The 17,395-nt window shown below is 39.0% G+C and overlaps 1 protein-coding gene and 1 pseudogene across 5 annotated transcripts in view; both read right to left on the minus strand.

Annotated features, from left to right (window-relative positions):
• Lin28b (lin-28 homolog B) overlaps positions 1-17,395 on the minus strand; it is a 101,685-nt gene that overhangs the window by 58,668 nt on the left and 25,622 nt on the right. The gene's annotated exons all lie outside the window — the stretch shown is intronic.
• On the minus strand, positions 2,636-2,693 carry LOC115032191 (annotated as a pseudogene).

Genomic DNA, 17,395 nt, shown 5'->3' on the forward strand with positions numbered 1-17,395 from the left:
TAATGACTGCTTCTATTTCTTTAGGGGATATGGGACTGTTTAGATCATTTAACCTGATCTTGATTTAACTTTGGTACCTGGTATCTGTCTAGAAACTTCTCCATTTCATCCAGGTTCTCCAGTTTTGTTGAGTATAGCCTTTTGTAGAATGATCTGATGGTGTTTTGGATTTCTTCAGATGACCTCTTTTCTTTAACTTTATAAATTTTATTATAAAATAAAACAACTTGGAAACAAATAAAAATATTACACACAGCAAAATTAACTGGACTCAAAATCTATACTACTCAATTAACTTCTATACAGTTAAAATAGGCTTTTGGGGTTTTGTTTTTCATTTTGTTTTGTTTTGTTTTGTTTTGGTTTGGTTTGGTTTGTTTTGAGACAAATAGCCCTGGCAGGCCTAGAACTCTCTTTAGAGACCATCTGGCTTTGTACTCAGAGATCCACCTGCCTTTGCCTGAGATTAGAGATGTGTTCCATTATATCCAACTAAAACAGACATATAGAAGCTGTGAAGCTTCACATTAAATTTTATACTTTCATATCAAATATATTTTATGCACTTTACTACCAAACTAAAACAATACAAAGAATGAGAACTAGAAAACAATTATCCTTATATCCTCTCTCTTATAACTCATGCCCACTGCCTACATTCAGACTTTATTTATCTCCTTAAATATTACACATTCTAAAGCTATTCATTTTCCTACAAAATTTTAACTTCATTATTCTTTCAAAATGATGAGTATTTAAATTTTCATACATATCAAACAAATGTAGGATCTATCCAAATTGTATCTCACAGGTTTAGAAGAAAATAACACAAGTTTCATGCAGAATCACAAACATCTATAAATCACCAAAGAAAACCTGAGAGGAGTATGAACAATGCTAGATAGCCAACCTCAAACTGGACTAGAGAGCCACAGTAACAACATCAGCCTGGTATAGGAAAAAGGCAGACAGGAAGAGCAGTGGAACAGAAGCTAAGATCCAGAAATAAAATAGCAAGGGTGTGTCCACTTGATTGTGGAAACAAAGTAGTATATTTAACAAATGGTGCAAAACTAGATTTCTATCTGCAGAAGAATGAAGTTAGATTCTTACCTTTCACCTTGTTCAAAAATAAAAAAAATAAAAAAGTAATGGCTCAAAGACCTCAATTTAAAACTGAAACTTCTAGAAGAAAACATAGAGCATATCCTTCAAGATGTTGGAGTAGGCAAGAAGTTTTTAAATAGAACACCAACAGCATGAGAGGCAACTCCAAGTATCAACAGGTGGGACCACATGGAAATAAGAAGTTTCCTTACAGCAAAGCACACAATGAGCAGAGTTAATTGACAGCCCATAGAATGGGAGAAGGCTTCACTAGCTACACTCCTAGCAAAGGGCTAATATTAAATTTACAAAGAAATAAAATGTGTAAGACTCCAAAGAGTAAGTAAAGAATCCACTATAAAATATATGTTTGGGATAAAATATTTTATTAAATATACCAACAGCCACCAACACTTTCATAAACAGTCACCTAAACTGAGGTGGCTTTAAATGTCAGTATCAATGAATGGTTAATGATTCTAGCTTCTAGGAGGAAATGAACACACACAGTATCATAAGCACTGTTGTAACATGACACACCAGGAAAGAAAAGACAAAGCAGCTAATTTGCAACTGGTGATTGACAACAAACTTTAAAATATTCTTATTTTATGTATGTGTATGGGTGTTTTGCCAATATGTATGTCTGTCTATACATGCATGTATGTGTCTGGTGCTCTTGGAGGTCAGAAGAGGGCACTGGGACTGGAGTTATAGCCAGTTATGAGCCACCATGTGGATGTCATGAATCAAACTCAGGTTCTCTGTAAGAGCAGGCACTGTTGCTGAGCCATCTCCTGTCCTAAGGTCAGAAACATTTAAAAACAAATAAGAATTACTGACAAGGGCCTGGAGAGATGGCTCTGAGAGGTTCAAGTTCAATTCCCAGCAACCACATGGTGGCTCACATCCTTTTGTAATGGGATCTGATGCCCTCTTCTGGTGTCTGAAGACAGCTACAGTGTACGCATATGCATAAAATGAATAAATAAATCTTTTTTTAAAAGTACTATTAAAAAAGAATTATTGTCAATTGTTTTATTGGGGTCTTAGTTTTATTTGTTTGCTTTGCTTTCTGTTTTCTCAAGACAAGACTGACCTCAAATTCACAGAGATCTGCCTATGTCTACCTCCCAAGTGCTCAGCAGCTAAGAGCACATACTGCTTTGCAGAGAACTTCATTTTAGTTCAGCTCCAGTACCTACCAAGGACCAGCCTCAGCTTGGGATCGGGGGGGGGGGGGGGGGGGCAGTCTGAGAGAAGGGGTGTTTGAGAGCAGCAAAACAAACAACTCGATGTCAAATTGTGGGTTTGAGCTGGCAACCTATGTTCTGCTCAAGATGGCTCCCTAAATAGCATTCTGTAGATAGCTCTTGGCTCTGTAGTCTGCTTGAGACAGCCTTTTAGACTGTTCTCTCCTTGTGTTTCGTTCTATTCTAGAAAACTTTCTTCTTGATATTCTAAAAAAGTCCCTGGTTGAGACAGCTTTCCCTGTTAGTAAAAATTCTAAAAGCTCTCTGGATAGCCCATGGGTTTTCTTGACCCAAGTCAGAAATCCTGTTAGAAAAATTCCAAAAGTAATTCTTGGGTTTTATTTTTTGTTGTTTTGGGGTTTTTTGTTTGTTTGTTTGTTTGTTTTTGGTTTTTTTGGTCAAAATCAGAAAGCCAGAAAAAATTCTGTAAGAGCTGTGTTTGCTCTTCTGAGAGCCTTCTCTTAATAACTACTAAAAAACATTCTAAAAGAGCTATATCAGTTCTCTAAATCACATCTCCACTTAGGTCAGCTCTCCCTAGGAAAAAAAAAATCAGAAATGCTATCACTTTCTGCTAGCTCATCTCATGCCAAAAAGCCAGTTTTTTATTTACTTATCAATTCAGTTATGTATTCCAGGCTCCCCCTTGACCATCCCACCAATCACATTCCACGACCTTAGCCCCTTGACTCTTAGGAAGAGACAGCAAGCACAAGCACAGACAATAAGATGCTGGGTAGGACCCTGCCCTGAAATTTATCCTTTATACCACACCTGGGCCAGGACTCACTGTGTTCCAGGTCAAGTTTGAAGTCAGGAGTCTGCCTGCCTTTGTATTTTTCTGACAAGCAGATATTTTTGTTCCTTTAGATTCAAGAAGTCCCTCATATAATTAATAATGCATCATTTTTTGCATTATTGAGAAATTATATATTTTTCACTCATGTTTTTAGAGTTCTTTTCCACATCCTTAAGGGCTGTCCTGAAGGTCCCAGTGTTCACTATTTTGTTAAAGACATAGACACACTGTTGACTCCTGGACTCCTGCTGTTTCTAATTATTATGGTGTCATTAACATTAACAGAGAGGATATTCCTCAGAGGAATGTGAAATATGTACACTACTACACAAACAAGCCTTAAGCCCAAGGCAGCCATCCACACTTGTGGAGGCACACACCTGCTGCCCCAGGGACAGGAACAATGTCTGTCACTCCACCCTTACCAAGGCCATGCCAGACTCAGCAGTACCCATGCTCACAGATACCAACAACTCTAGCTCCAAGAGGCTGAAAACCTCTTCTGACCAACAAATGGCACCTGCATTCATGCAGATATACCCACACATGGGCATAATTTACACCAGAAAGTGAGGAAGAGAGGGGGAGGGGGAGGGGAAGGAAAGGCAGGCTAGCATGGCAGCTTAGCAGGTAGACATGCTATGCTCAAGGTCCACCCAGTGTGTAATCTAGTCGTCTTCTGCTACCTGCAGCTCAAGATGCAGAACTCTCTCTCTCAGCTCCTTTTCCATGTCTGCCTGCACACTGCCATGCTTCCCACCACACCAATAATGGGCTAGATCTCTAGAGTAATTCTGAAAGCACAAAGACGTGTGCAAGCTCCAGCCACACTAAACTCCAATGCAGAGGGTAAGAAAGTCAGTATGTAATCCCACCATTAGCTGAGGAGCTACTAGAATTTGGATAGCTGCTGGGCCAGGGAGAGCCAGTTTTGATTTCTTTTTTTTTTTTTTTTTTGGTTTTTCGAGACAGGGTTTCTCCATATGGCCCTGGCTGTCCTGGAACCCACTCTGTTTCTTAATGATGTAATCTATTAGGCTAATGACACACAAGAGCACTCCCAATCCTAGCCACCAAAGCAAAACAGAAACATATGGAGGTCAAAAGACAGGTGTGTACATGCATCAAAGTGACCTGTGTCAAAGTTCCAGGATCTAATTCAGATTACCATGCTTACATGGCAAGTACCTCTGAAAGAAGTAAAACGTAAAAACAAAATTCTAGGCCTTTGGGCCCAGGCTTAGGAGTGGGGCCTTTGTGGCTCAGTGCTCCGAGGTGTGCTGGTCATAAAACAGATAGTCCTCCACCCACCTGCTTCCTGGGTTCAATTCAAAGAAAGTCACCCTGACCATTACGGGAACCTGCAATGCAAATGTGCTATCTTTAGGGGCTCTTAGATTGTTAGGGGCTCTTAGATTGTTAGGGGCTCTTAGATTGTTAGGGGCTCTTAGAAACTGTCTTGAGAGATAACCTGACACTTGTGACTTTGCACTTCCTTGTGNCTCTTAACTGGTATTTTTGGTATTTTCCAACAACGCCCTCCCCACCTTCTTGAGTTGTGGTTTCTTCCTTTAAATACCCCCTTATCCAGCTACTCAGGGCGCCACAGTCCTCTACCCCTGCGTGGTGTATGATCGTGGGCCCGAGAGCGCTCTTGAATAAAAATCCTCTTGCAGTTTGCAGCAAGACTGTTTCTTGTGGGTGATTTTGGGGTGTCGCCTCTCCTGAGTCAGAACGTGGGGGAGTCCTCATGTTGTGGGTCTTTCACCTCTACCTAATAAACCATCTCTCTGGCCCTTTGATTTCAATTTTTGAGACAGAGTTTACCTCACAGCCCAGCCTGTTCTCTATAGCCTACACTGGTCTTGAACCTTCTGCAATCATGCTGTCTCACCCTCTCAAAGTACTAAAATTACAGACATGAACATCATTTAGCATTCAGCATACATCTTGCTAAGTTTCCCATCTTTTGAACATTCACAGAAAATCTCCCAACCTTCTGACTGTCTTTTTAACCTGTTATTGGTAATGAAGGAAAGTTTAAGTTTTGATAATGTGCAATTTGTTATATTTTCCCTTTGCAGTTAGTATTATATTTGGTATCTATTGAAGATGGGTTTGTATATACAAAGGGTGTGACATTCTCCTTGGTTTTCCTCAAGACATTTAATAGGTTTAGCTTCACATTTATGTGTACAACCCAGATCAATAATATTCAAACATATTCTATCCCATTTTTTTACAGTCTCATTTTATATAGTCTGATCAGTACTTATAACTTTATTTTCTGGTTAAGTTGGCAGCTAAAACTTGCTCTTGAACTTAAGACAAATTCTATAATTATAACAATGATTTACGTGATTTTTAAAACAATTTTCTAAAGAAACAACATACTCCTGTTTTTTCTGGAGATTTTTGTACTATTTCTTTGGCAGCATAATTCTCTTTCAAGCATGCTGGAATTGCTCTCCCTTGGTTTTACCTGGAAAGTCAGTAAGAATTATAAAAAAAAAAAAAAAAAAAAAGATACTCATTTTGATTTGTACTCGTATTTATTTGAATAGGTAACAGCTTTATAAGCTGTATTATGCAAGTATTCAAATTAGCTACAACCAGTAAGCATACATGAATTACAATGAAATAGCTTTCCATCCTTTCCGAGATTAACTGAAAGCCAAAACTTAAACTTTTTAGCGAAAGGGTTTAAAGTCCTAGGGAGAAGAGCAGCAGATGCACACCAAGCAGCACTGGAAAGTGATAGAAATTTCAGGTCAGTGCTCTTTTGTTAAAAGAAGCTTCTCCACAAAAGAAAAACTGATTAATCAGAGAAACTGACAAGGATCACAGGAACCTTGTCAATTCCTCTTAGCAGGCAGCACCAGTGTTAAAAGACTTTGAAGCAGAAAGACACCGATTATCAATTTCCTACAGAAGCTTTTTACACCAGGAAGAAGGAATACCGGTAAGCGTCCTTAAGTGTGGGGGTGGGGTGGAGGGTGGAGAAAAGCCTAAAGAGCAAACTGAAAGGAAGAAATTGTAAATAGCAGTGCTTCAGAAGAGATGGGAAATGGTAGCACAAAGGGAACAATGGCTGGGCGGGCGAGGCTTGCATGGAGGACGTCTGTATCCTTCACCCTCTATAATGCCTTGCTTTAACTAGCAGAAAGAAGCCTTCCAGAGCTTGCTGTTTGTTCTATCTATCCAGCGCAAAATCTATCTAGCATTATCTCAGGGACGGGCCACATGCTCAGGAAAGGAAAGACAGATCACGAAACAGCAAAAAGAACTGATAGATTTGGGCATGTTGTAAGAACATATTGATCATACTGTAAGAACAAAATTAATAACTATATGTTATAGAAAGATTGTTCTTAATGGCTGTGTTGAGAAAATAAGCATCTAAATGGACAGCAGAAAAGATTAATGCAGTCTGTGTGCAGATGGGGAAATACCAATGTGTAGTAGAGAAGGTACAAGTCTATCAAGTAATGAATACATGTAGACAGGCTAAACACAGCATGAGCTAACTAGTCACTGTGCTGCAAGGAACACTTAAAAACAGTATAAACATGGTTGCTTTAATAGTAAGGAAACTATTCTTTTAACAGATTTTGAAATTCTACATTGCAGGGCACAGTATAAAATGCATTTGCAGCTTTCTCTCAGGCCAGCATAGATCCTTCCAGCCATGGAAAAGATCACATACACTTGAGTACACTGAAATTACATAGATGAAGTTGAGAGTGGTTTCTGGAAATTTCCCCATGGCAGAAAACATTTTCAAGATCAAAAATCTGTTTCTAGCTCACAATGCTTGTATCATTTTCTCATTTGTTCTATGGTTACATAAATCATCTTCCTTCTTCAACTAAAACTTCTCTCAGTGCCACTGCCAACTGCAAGATACTTTATGTTATCTTGGCTACATTCACTGATTAATCAAGTCATTTAAGTCTATAAAGAAATACTTCACAACAACTCATGGAGCTCCAAACAACTATATTATAGAGATTGAAACATCTGACTAGTTAATTGTTAAAGATAGCAGAATTCAGCCAGATAGTGGTGGTGCATGCCTTTAATCCCAGAATTCTGGAGGCTGAGGCAGGTGCCCACATATCTCTGAGTTCAAGGCCAGCCTGCTATAACAGGGTGAGTTCCAGGACAGCCAGGACTACATAAAGAAACCCTGTCTCAAAAAAACAAAAACAAAAAAAACAAAAAACTGAATGCAAAACAAAATGAACAACAAAAAAGATGGCAGACTTCAATTCTTATTACTTAGGAGAAAAGTATTAACTTGCCAATAAAACTTACAAGCTAGCTGCAGATATAATAATGACCTCAACATTTAAAAGGAAATATACCAAAAATATTCATGTGAAAATAAAAACAAGAACCAGTGGTTGGGGATAGGTCCAAACCTTCTTAAAGCGCAGGAAGGAAAGCGAGGATAACACTAACATATCTGCTAATATTTTCTCTATTGATAGTAAGATAACATAAGGCTCATCTATTTCAGAGTAGTGACACTGAAAAGAAAAGTCCATTAAGGATATAAAATAAGAATAATAATAAGTACATAAAATAAGAAATAATGTTATGTTTACTCTTAAAGAAATTTATGCTTCATACACTTTAGAGTCTGTGATAGAAATGCACAGCATGTCTCTTTATAGTTTCACTTTTCAACTTCCAAATCAGTTTATACATGTTTTTTCTATCAGACTGACTGACTTAACTCCTCTAATTTACAACTGACCATCATTTGACTAGGAGAATTCAAAGTTATTTTCTCCATTTGAGTTTAAAAAATGTAAGCAACTGATTTGAGAAAAAGTATTTATTTTCAAAATTATGAAGAGGAGAAAAACGTGAGGAAAGCATGGAAGGTAAACAGTAGATATTCCTGGGTAGAGGAAATACTGATTGCTTTTTTTGAAAAAAAAACAAAAAACAAAAAACAAAAAACTGGCTTTATGAATTACAACAATATCATATATATATATATATATATATATATATATATATATATAAAATGTTTCATACTAAGAATTAAGTACATGCTGTTACATAATCCTTTTCTTAATACATAATATTTATGTATATGTGTGTACATATGTATATGGCATAGAGAGGAGTCAGTGCCCACAAAGGCCAGAAGAGGGTCTTAGATCCCCTGAGCTGGCTGAGGTTACAATGACCATGAAAGTGCTGGGAACTAAACTCAGGTTCTCTGCAAGAGTGAGTGCTCTTACTGCCGAGCCATCTCTCCAAGGCCTATTGCTTACATCTTAAATAACTTCGTGGTAAATCTTGTTCTAAATGTTTAGGCCCTCCAAAAACATTTTTACTATATTTAGATCTAATATCTTTACAGTTAAAGATATTAACTAAAAGCTTCAAATCTGGAACTGACCCTGTGCCACAGCTCTCCATACCCAAATACTGGGAGTGAGCTGATCTCCTCAGAGTGCTGACACACCTGTGAGCACAGGTAAGAACACTACTTCTGCTCAAATTCCTGGACCAAGAGAGACCTTCCCAGAGCCACCAGGACACAGGAACCAAGGAACAGGCTGGGACAAGATCCTTCCCGTTTCTGACTCCACCCCAGAGCTGACCCTGTGCCACAGCTCTTCATACCCAAACTCCTCCCAGAGAGAGCTGGTCTCCCAGGAGTACTGACACACAGGCTTGCAGGAGGGAAAAGCCACAGTCAGAGACAAGACCAGCTAACACCAGAGATAACCAGATGGTGAGAGGAAAGGGCAAGAACATAAGCAACAGAAACCAAGGCTACTTGGCATCATCAGGACCCAGTTCTCCCATCACAGCAAGCCCTGGATACCCCAACACACTGAAAAAGTAAGACTCTGATTTAAAATCATATCTCATGATGATGATTGAGGACTTTAAGAAGGACATAAATAATAATCCCCTTAAAGAAATATGGGAGAACACAGGTAAACAGGTCGAAGCCCTTAAAGAGGAAACACAAAAAATCCCTCAAAGAATTTCAGGAAAACACAACCAAACACATGAAGGAACTGAACAAAACCATCCAGGATCTAAAAGTGGAAATAGAAACAATAAAGAAACCACAAAGCGAGACAACCCTGGAGATAGAAAACCTAGGAAAGAGATCAGGAGTCATAGATGCAAGCATCACCAACAGAATACAAGAGATAGAAGAGAGAATCTCAGGGGCAGAAGATACCTTAGAAAACATTGACATAACAGTCAAAGAAAATGCAAAATGCAAAAAAGCGCCCAACCCAAAACATCTAAGAAATCCAATGAGAAGACCAAACCCAAGGATAATAAGTATAGAAGAGAGTGAAGATTCCCAACTTAAAGGGCCAGTAAACATCTTCAACAAAATCATAGAAGATAACTTCCCTAACCTAAAGAAAGAGAAGCCCATGAACATACAAGAAGCCCACAGACCTCCAAATAGACTGGACCAGAAAAGAAATCCTCCTGTCACATAACAGTCAAAACACTAAATGCACAAAACAAAGAAAGAATATTAAAAGCAGTAAGGGGAAAAGGTCAAGTAACATTTAAAGGCAGACCTATGGGAATTACACCAGACTTCTCAACAGAGACTATGAAAGATAGAAGATCCTGGGTAGATGTCATACAGACCCTAAGAGAGCACAAATGCCAGTTCAGGCTACTATACCCAGCAAAACTCTCAGTTACCATAGATGGAGAAACTAAGATATTCCATGACAAAACCAAATTTATACAATATCTCTCCATAGATCCAGCCCTAATAGATGGAAAACTCCCAATACAAGGAGAGAAACTACATCCTAGAAAAAGCAAGAAAGTAATCTTTCAACAAACCCAAAAGAAGATAGCCACAGAAACATACTTCCACCTCTAACAACAAAAATAACAGTAAGCAAAAATCACTATTCCTTAGTATCTTTTAACATCAATGGACTCAATTCTCCAATAAAAAGATGTAGCATAACAGACTGGATACCAAATAACCTTATCAAAAAAAAAATGGGGAACAGAGCTAAACAGAGAATTCTCAACTGAGGAAACTCGAATGGCCAAGAAGCACCTAAATAAATGTTCAAAGTCATTACGGAAACTTAAAATCAAAATGACCGTGAGATTTCACTAGTCAGAATGGCTAATATCAAAACCTCAGGTAATAGCAGATACTGGTGAGGATGTGGAGAAAGAAACACTCCTCCATTGCTGGTGGGATTGCAAGCTGGTGCAACCACTCTGGAAATCAGTCTGGTGGTTCCTCAGAAAATTGGACATAGTACTACCTGAGGACCAAGGTATACCACTCCTGGGCATATACCCAGAAGATGCCCCAACATGTAATAAAGACGCATGCTCCACTATGTTCATAGCAGGCATATTTATAATAGCCAGAAGCTAGGAACAACCCAGATGTCCCTCAACAGAAGAATGGATACAGACAATGTGGTACATTTACACAATGGAATACTACTCAGTTATCCAAAACAATGACTTCATGAAACTCACAGGCAAATGGATGGATATAGAAAATATCTTGAGTGAGCTAACTCAGTCACAAAAGAACACACATGGTATGTATTCACTGATAAGTGATTAGTGGATATTACGCAAAGAGCATGGAATACCCATGATACAACTCATGGACCACATAAAGCTCAAGAGGAAGGAAGACCAAAAAGTGGATGCTTCAGTCCTACTTAGAAGGGGGAACAATATAATCAAGGGAAGTAGAAGATGGGAGGGACTTGGGAGGAAGATAAGAGATGGAGGGGAGAAAGGGAGCAGAATCAGATATGGGAGGAGATGGAAGAGATGTACAGAGGGACAGGAAATTGAACAGAGGTGTGTAGCAATGAGGGATGGGGAGCTGGGGGTAGCAACCAGAAAGTCCCAGATGCCAGGAAAGCAAGAGCCTCCCAGGACCCCACAGAGATGACATTAGCTGAAATAACCCACTAAGGGGAGGGAGAAATTGTTGAGAGTATATTCAGAAGTTAGGCATGGCCCCCTGATTGAGAGATGGGGCCACCCACCCATCTCCAAAGTTTTAACCCAGAATTGCTCCTGTCTAAAGGAAATACAGGGACAAAGAGTGGAGCAGAGACTGAAGGAAAGGCTACCCAGAGATTGCTCCAGCTCCACTTAGGGATCCATCCCACATGCAGACACTAAACCCAGACTCTATTACTGATGCCAAGAAGGCTTGCTGACATGAGCCTGATACAGCTGTCCTCCGAGAGGCTCTGCCAGATCCTGACCAACACAGATGAGGATGCTCGCAGACAATCATCAGACTGAGCACAGGGACCCCAATGGAAGAGTTAGGGGAAGGACTGAAGAAGCTGAAAGGACCTTATCTGGCATCAATGGGAATAGAGGCCCTTGGTCCTGTGAAGGCTTAACGTCCCAGTATATAGGTATGTTAGGGCCGGGAGGCTGGAATGGGTGAGTAGGTGGGTGGGAGAGCACCCTCATAGAAGCTGGGTAAGGGGGGATGGGATAGGGGGTTTACAGAGGGGAAACTGGAAAAGGGGATAACATTTAAAATGTAAACAAGTAAAATATCCAATTAAAAAAAAAGAATCACAAAACTGAAAGGATAATTGTTCATTAAATTTAATTTTGTAGGTCCAATTAAATTATATCTATCTGCTCTTAAGTCTTGGCTCTGACATTCCTTTACCACACATCTCTGTTATATTAATTGTAGCATATACACACATTTTTTTTAAATTACAAGTAAGATAGGATATCTTTTATTTCCCTTTCAAGGCACTGCCTGAAATACATTTGCTCTGATGACTCACAACCCTATAAATGAATATTGCTATCTAATTTCCATAGATAGAAGAGCTTTGGTAAAATTCAAGCAACTAAACAGAATAAATAAATAAAGTCTTTTTTAGTCAAAGCCTAATTTAGGTCCCTCACATCCTATACTCAGATTGTCAGAGGATGGTGACTGTTATCAAACTATAGCAGTGTTACTGTTATTTTCATTGTGGCTGAATTATCTGCCTCTGGGGCTCTTTGAGATCTGTAAGAAACTTGAGAAGGGAGGGAAGGGGGAGGGGAGGGGGATAGAAAGACCTACCGAGGCAGAGAGACAGAAAGGGAAGGAAAGGAAGGAGGAGGAGGTAGAGGAGGGGGAAGGGGAAGGGGAAGGGAAAGAAAGGAGACCACAGCCCAGATCAACACTCACCCTCAATGGCGCTCTACCCTATATTTTGAAACAAAAGTCATTAAATTTGGAACTCAAAGGCAGCCAGAATGGCTGGCTCGTGAGCTCTTGAGGTCTGCTTCTTTTCCAAACCCCTGTGTTGACATTATCAGGGCATGCTGCTACAGTTGGCTTTTTTGTTGTTGTTGTTGGTGGTGGTGGTGGTGGTTTTCAGGTGGGGGTTTCTCTGGGTAACCCTGACTGCCCAGGAGCAAGCAGACTAGGCTGGCCTCAATCTCTGAGGTATCCCCTACTCCCCAACCCCTGCATGAGTGCTGGGATTAAAGGTGTGTGCCACCACCTCCTGGCTCCCATGCACAACACACATTTCACTTCCTGAGCCATCCTCCTCAGTCTCCTCCCTGCTTTGTGCTCACAGATGAACATCCAAAGCCTGGCACAAAGAGAGCACATTAACATAAAATTTAAACTTTTAAATATGATGGGAACTCCGAGATGTAAGAGTTATATCCTGAAATCATATTACTGACCTAATTATGTGAAATTAGGCAATTAGCAATTCTATAATTTCTTTATTAGCAAAAATGGGCAATAATTACAACTATCTTTCAGAGTTGAAAAACTTTAGTTAATTAGAAAATGTGTATATAAGCACTCTATAAATTACATGCCATTATTATTGTGTTGTTCATCACTGACAACATCATTATCAACATTACTCTAGTATGTGCTGGCTGGATGTAGCTTAAGGCTGTCTAACTGATAGAGCCGACTCCAGATCAGCAAGTTACATTGGCTGATGGTTGGTGGTTAATAACTTGGGGTAGTTAGTTGTTAGGAAGGATTGCAGTCTGCTTTTTTATGCTTTTATTTATGAATCTATTAAAAGATTACTCACAATTACAAACAGTTGGTATGGCCCAAACCCAGAACCACAATAATCTTTACATTACCTTAAATCTACTTAGCTGTCACTTTTATTTGCCTATAAGCTGCCATTGCTTTTCATGTTTTAGCAGCTATATAGGCTAACTGTTAAGGATACATGCAGCCTTCCTCAGCTCAAGGCCCAATCTCCTGTTTCCCTTTTACTAGAAAGCAAACATCAGTTTTATCACACCTATAGTCCTGGGTGGAGGAGACAAGTCATTCTGATCAGCTAGGTCCAAAGATTAGATGATAAGATTCGAACTATGGTCTCCTCCTAAAAGTTACTCCAGCAGGGCCTGCCAATCACCTGGTCAGAAGTCTATACCCCACAGGAAAGGTGGTTTACCTAAAACTTTGCTAAGAAGAGGGGAGGAACAATTATGCCCTTTATGAGATGGTGAACTTGTCCTGCCTATACATTCCTCTTCCATGTAGCCATCTGCAAAGCTCTCACCAAGCACTCTGGAGTGCACTCACTGTCTGACTCAGAAGAGTCTAGCTTTTCTTTTTCTTCTTTGTAGTCTGGTTCTGCTTTCCCTGATGCCTTGGACTTTCTCACTTTCTCTGAACCTTTCCCTCACCTTCCACCATGTAACTGCTTGTGACCTCCATTACTGAATTTCCCTAATTTCTAGGACTGTAAAATAAAAAGCATAGCTTTCCTTCTTTCTGTGACCAACCTCCCTTTTCCTGGCAGCTGTCAAAATTTACAACTTGGTCTGCCCAGTTGTTTTTCTCTCAAATTCTACTAAAATTGTCTTCAAGTTTAAAAGTCAGTTTCTAAATTCTTTTATTAACAAGATTAAGAACCAAAAACAAGAAAGAAAAATTCCAATGTCCTTGCTAACAAAATAAACATTATGTACTCACTTTTAGCTTTCAGATATAAATTATGACATCTAAAATCTTGTTTCAGCTAGCTGTAAGATTACAAAAATCATACTGTTTAAGTTCTTCAAACTACTGTCAACAAGGACAACAGACCTAACTAAGTGCTATGGATGTGTGCAAGGAAGAAATGCTTAGCTGAAATACCTGTAGCACAACAGAAGGAACATGGACCTTTTTGAAGTCTTACAACATAGTCATCATTTGTATGCCTTATGCCACTGACCACAGACTTTAGAAAAGGAATAAACCATCTAGCTAAACCTAAGAGGGAAGAAGAAAAGGCCAGATTTGAGTTCACAGGGCTTAACCATACAACAAAGATTCTTTTTTGTTTTCCTAATAGCAATTTGAAGTTGTGTCAAAAGTAAACCGTAAGTGAGTCTCCATCAAGATCCCTTGTGTGCTGCTAACCTCCTGTCTAAGGAAGAGCAGCATGTGTGCTGAGGACTAGCCTGTGCTCCTGAGTGGTGAGAGCTGGACCTCGGCTTCCTTCTCAGAAGGCACTGAGAGTAGGAAAGAAAAGAATAAGCGGCAACTCGAGGAAGAATGACTTCACTCGGCTAGAGTAAGTCCTGGCGGCAGGGCAGGTCAGAATGAACAAGTTGGAAATAACTACAAGTCAGCCAAATCAATTCATAATGTAAATAATTCCTTTACTTTACAACTTAAAACTGAAATGTAAATTAAAATTATCAACTATTCTGTATAAAATCTACTCTGCGCTCTTGAGAGGACCCAACCCCAGCTCTCAGCATCCACATCGATAGCTCACGACCACCTATAACCCCAGCTTTCAGCATCCACATCGATAGCTCATGACCACCTATAATTCCAGCTCTCAGCATCCACATCGATAGCTCACGACCACCTATAATCCCAGCTCTCAGCATCCACATCGATAGCTCACGACCACCTATAATTCCAGCTCTCAGCATCCACATCGATAGCTCACGACCACCTATAACCCCAGCTCTCAGCATCCACATCGATAGCTCACGACCACCTATAATTCCAGTTCTAGAGGATCCAATGTCTCTGGTTTCTGAGTGCTCCTTCAAGCAAGTGGGTCATATAAATTCATGCAGGCACACAAACATAAAACACATACCTTTATTCTAAATTGTTAAATTCTAGTCTGAAGGTATTACTCCATTATGGATTCTGAGTATCTATTTAACACTGAATACCACAAATTTTCAATGACTTGTAGGAGCACAGTGGCATGGCAGTGACCAGGAGAAGACAGGATGGAAGTGTGGTCAGCACCTAACAATCTCCCACATATCCTTTGTTCCAAGTCAGGAACTCTCCATCTTAAAACCATATATTACCTCGGAGCACTCTCCACTTGGCGCAAGATATGAAAGTTAGAACATATATTTCAGACGTTCTACTGAATGTCCCTGTCAGCTGAACCCTGGAGTCCAGGCCTTTCTACAGCAGCCAAGCTGGATGATCTGTTTCACTTGAAGGTAAACTCCAAGCGTGCCCCATCAGATGTAGCTACGTCACTCCACATTCATATTTTCCTCCCATACCACTTTCTCCACTAAAGCCTTTTTAACAGCACTTAACAGAAAATGCTAACTTCCTTTATTAAGACTGATTTTTTTATTTGTGTGTGTGCCACATGTGTGCAAGTACCCACAGAAGCCAGAAGAGGTCATTAGATCCCCTAAAGCTGGAGTCAATAGGTGCTTGGGAGCCACCCGACATGTATTAGGGCCTGAGCAGGGTCCCCCAAACTACAAGGTTTTTAAGATTAGAATTTTATCTTGAAATATTTGGTCCAAGTGGTTGAAAAGATGGTCCAGGGAGTAAGAGTATTTGCTGCTTTTTCCAATAACCAGAGTTCGGTTCCCAGCACAGTATGAAAGTTCACAGTCATCTCTAAGTCCAGGTCCAGAGGATCTCACATCCTTTTCTGGCTCCATGGGACTGCATGCATGTGGTACAAATACATGCAAGCAAGCATCTCTACGAATTAAATAAGCATAAATAAATTTAAAAACAAAACCAAAATATTCAACCCTACAAACATAATTATATGAAGATAAAATTAATAGAAACTGATACACTGTTAAAGGACACAAAAAAACACATCATTTTTGTGGATGTCAATGTGGATGAAGTCATTGACTAACTAGTGCATTAATTACAAACTTTACCCCAGATCCGAGATTTTGTTAAAAATCATAATCCATTTATTAACAGATATGTACGTAACCTTTTTGTACAACATAACAATCTATCATTTAACTTTTAAGGTGTTTTTAATCTAACATCACAAAACATATTGCTAAAAATAGGAGGATATTTTTCTTTCCTATTTATCCTAATAACAATTACACACACACAAACAAAATCGAATATTTAAAAATCTGGTTAATCTGGTAACAAAAAATCACTCAATCAAATATCATTCATTGTCTAACAACTATAGGTCTATGAAAATACTAGAAAAATTTTTATGTAACAATCTATAATGTTTTCTTGAGACAAAATACTTTAAACAAAAATGCATATTCAACTTTAAAATCTTATCATTTTTGGAAGTTTTTAAAAGGACCTACACTTACATAGAAATGTCAAAGAACAATACATTTTAAAAATCAATCATAGGTACCTCTTAAGAAATTATTGTTTCATGGTTGGGTGGTGGTGGTGCCTTTAAGCTTAGGAGGCAGAGGCAGGTGAATCTCTAATTTCCAGCTTAGTCTACAGAGAGAGTTTGAGGATAGCCAGGACTACACAGAGAAACTCTATCTCTAAAAATCAAATTATTGTTTCACAAATTTTATTTATTATTTGGTGATATAGTGATAATGTTTAAAATACAACTTAAGTATGTGACTTTAAATATAAACAAAAACAGCTTCAAAATCTAAATATGACTCACAGTAAACTATGTATTATGGTAAGTCACCACATTATGATTGGCAGTTACTCTCTTTTAACTCCAAAATCAAATGCTGCTGCTGAAAGAGATGGCGTTTTCTCAAACACCTGACTATCACATATAGCTAATACATTTATTTTTACATTTGTATCAAGTTGTAATTTTTTCCATTTATCGTCTTACATTTTAAGCCCTGAGAAATGAATTGCAATTTAGAAACTTCAAATGATGCCAAAAGATAAATGATAAAAAAAAATTGCTAGTAGCAATTAAAAAAGTATTATTTTAGGGCCCAGCAGGATGGCTCAGCAGGCAGGCCC

This window comes from Mus caroli, chromosome 10 (genome assembly GCF_900094665.2).
Source record: "Mus caroli chromosome 10, CAROLI_EIJ_v1.1, whole genome shotgun sequence".
Taxonomy (NCBI): Eukaryota; Metazoa; Chordata; class Mammalia; order Rodentia; family Muridae; genus Mus; species Mus caroli.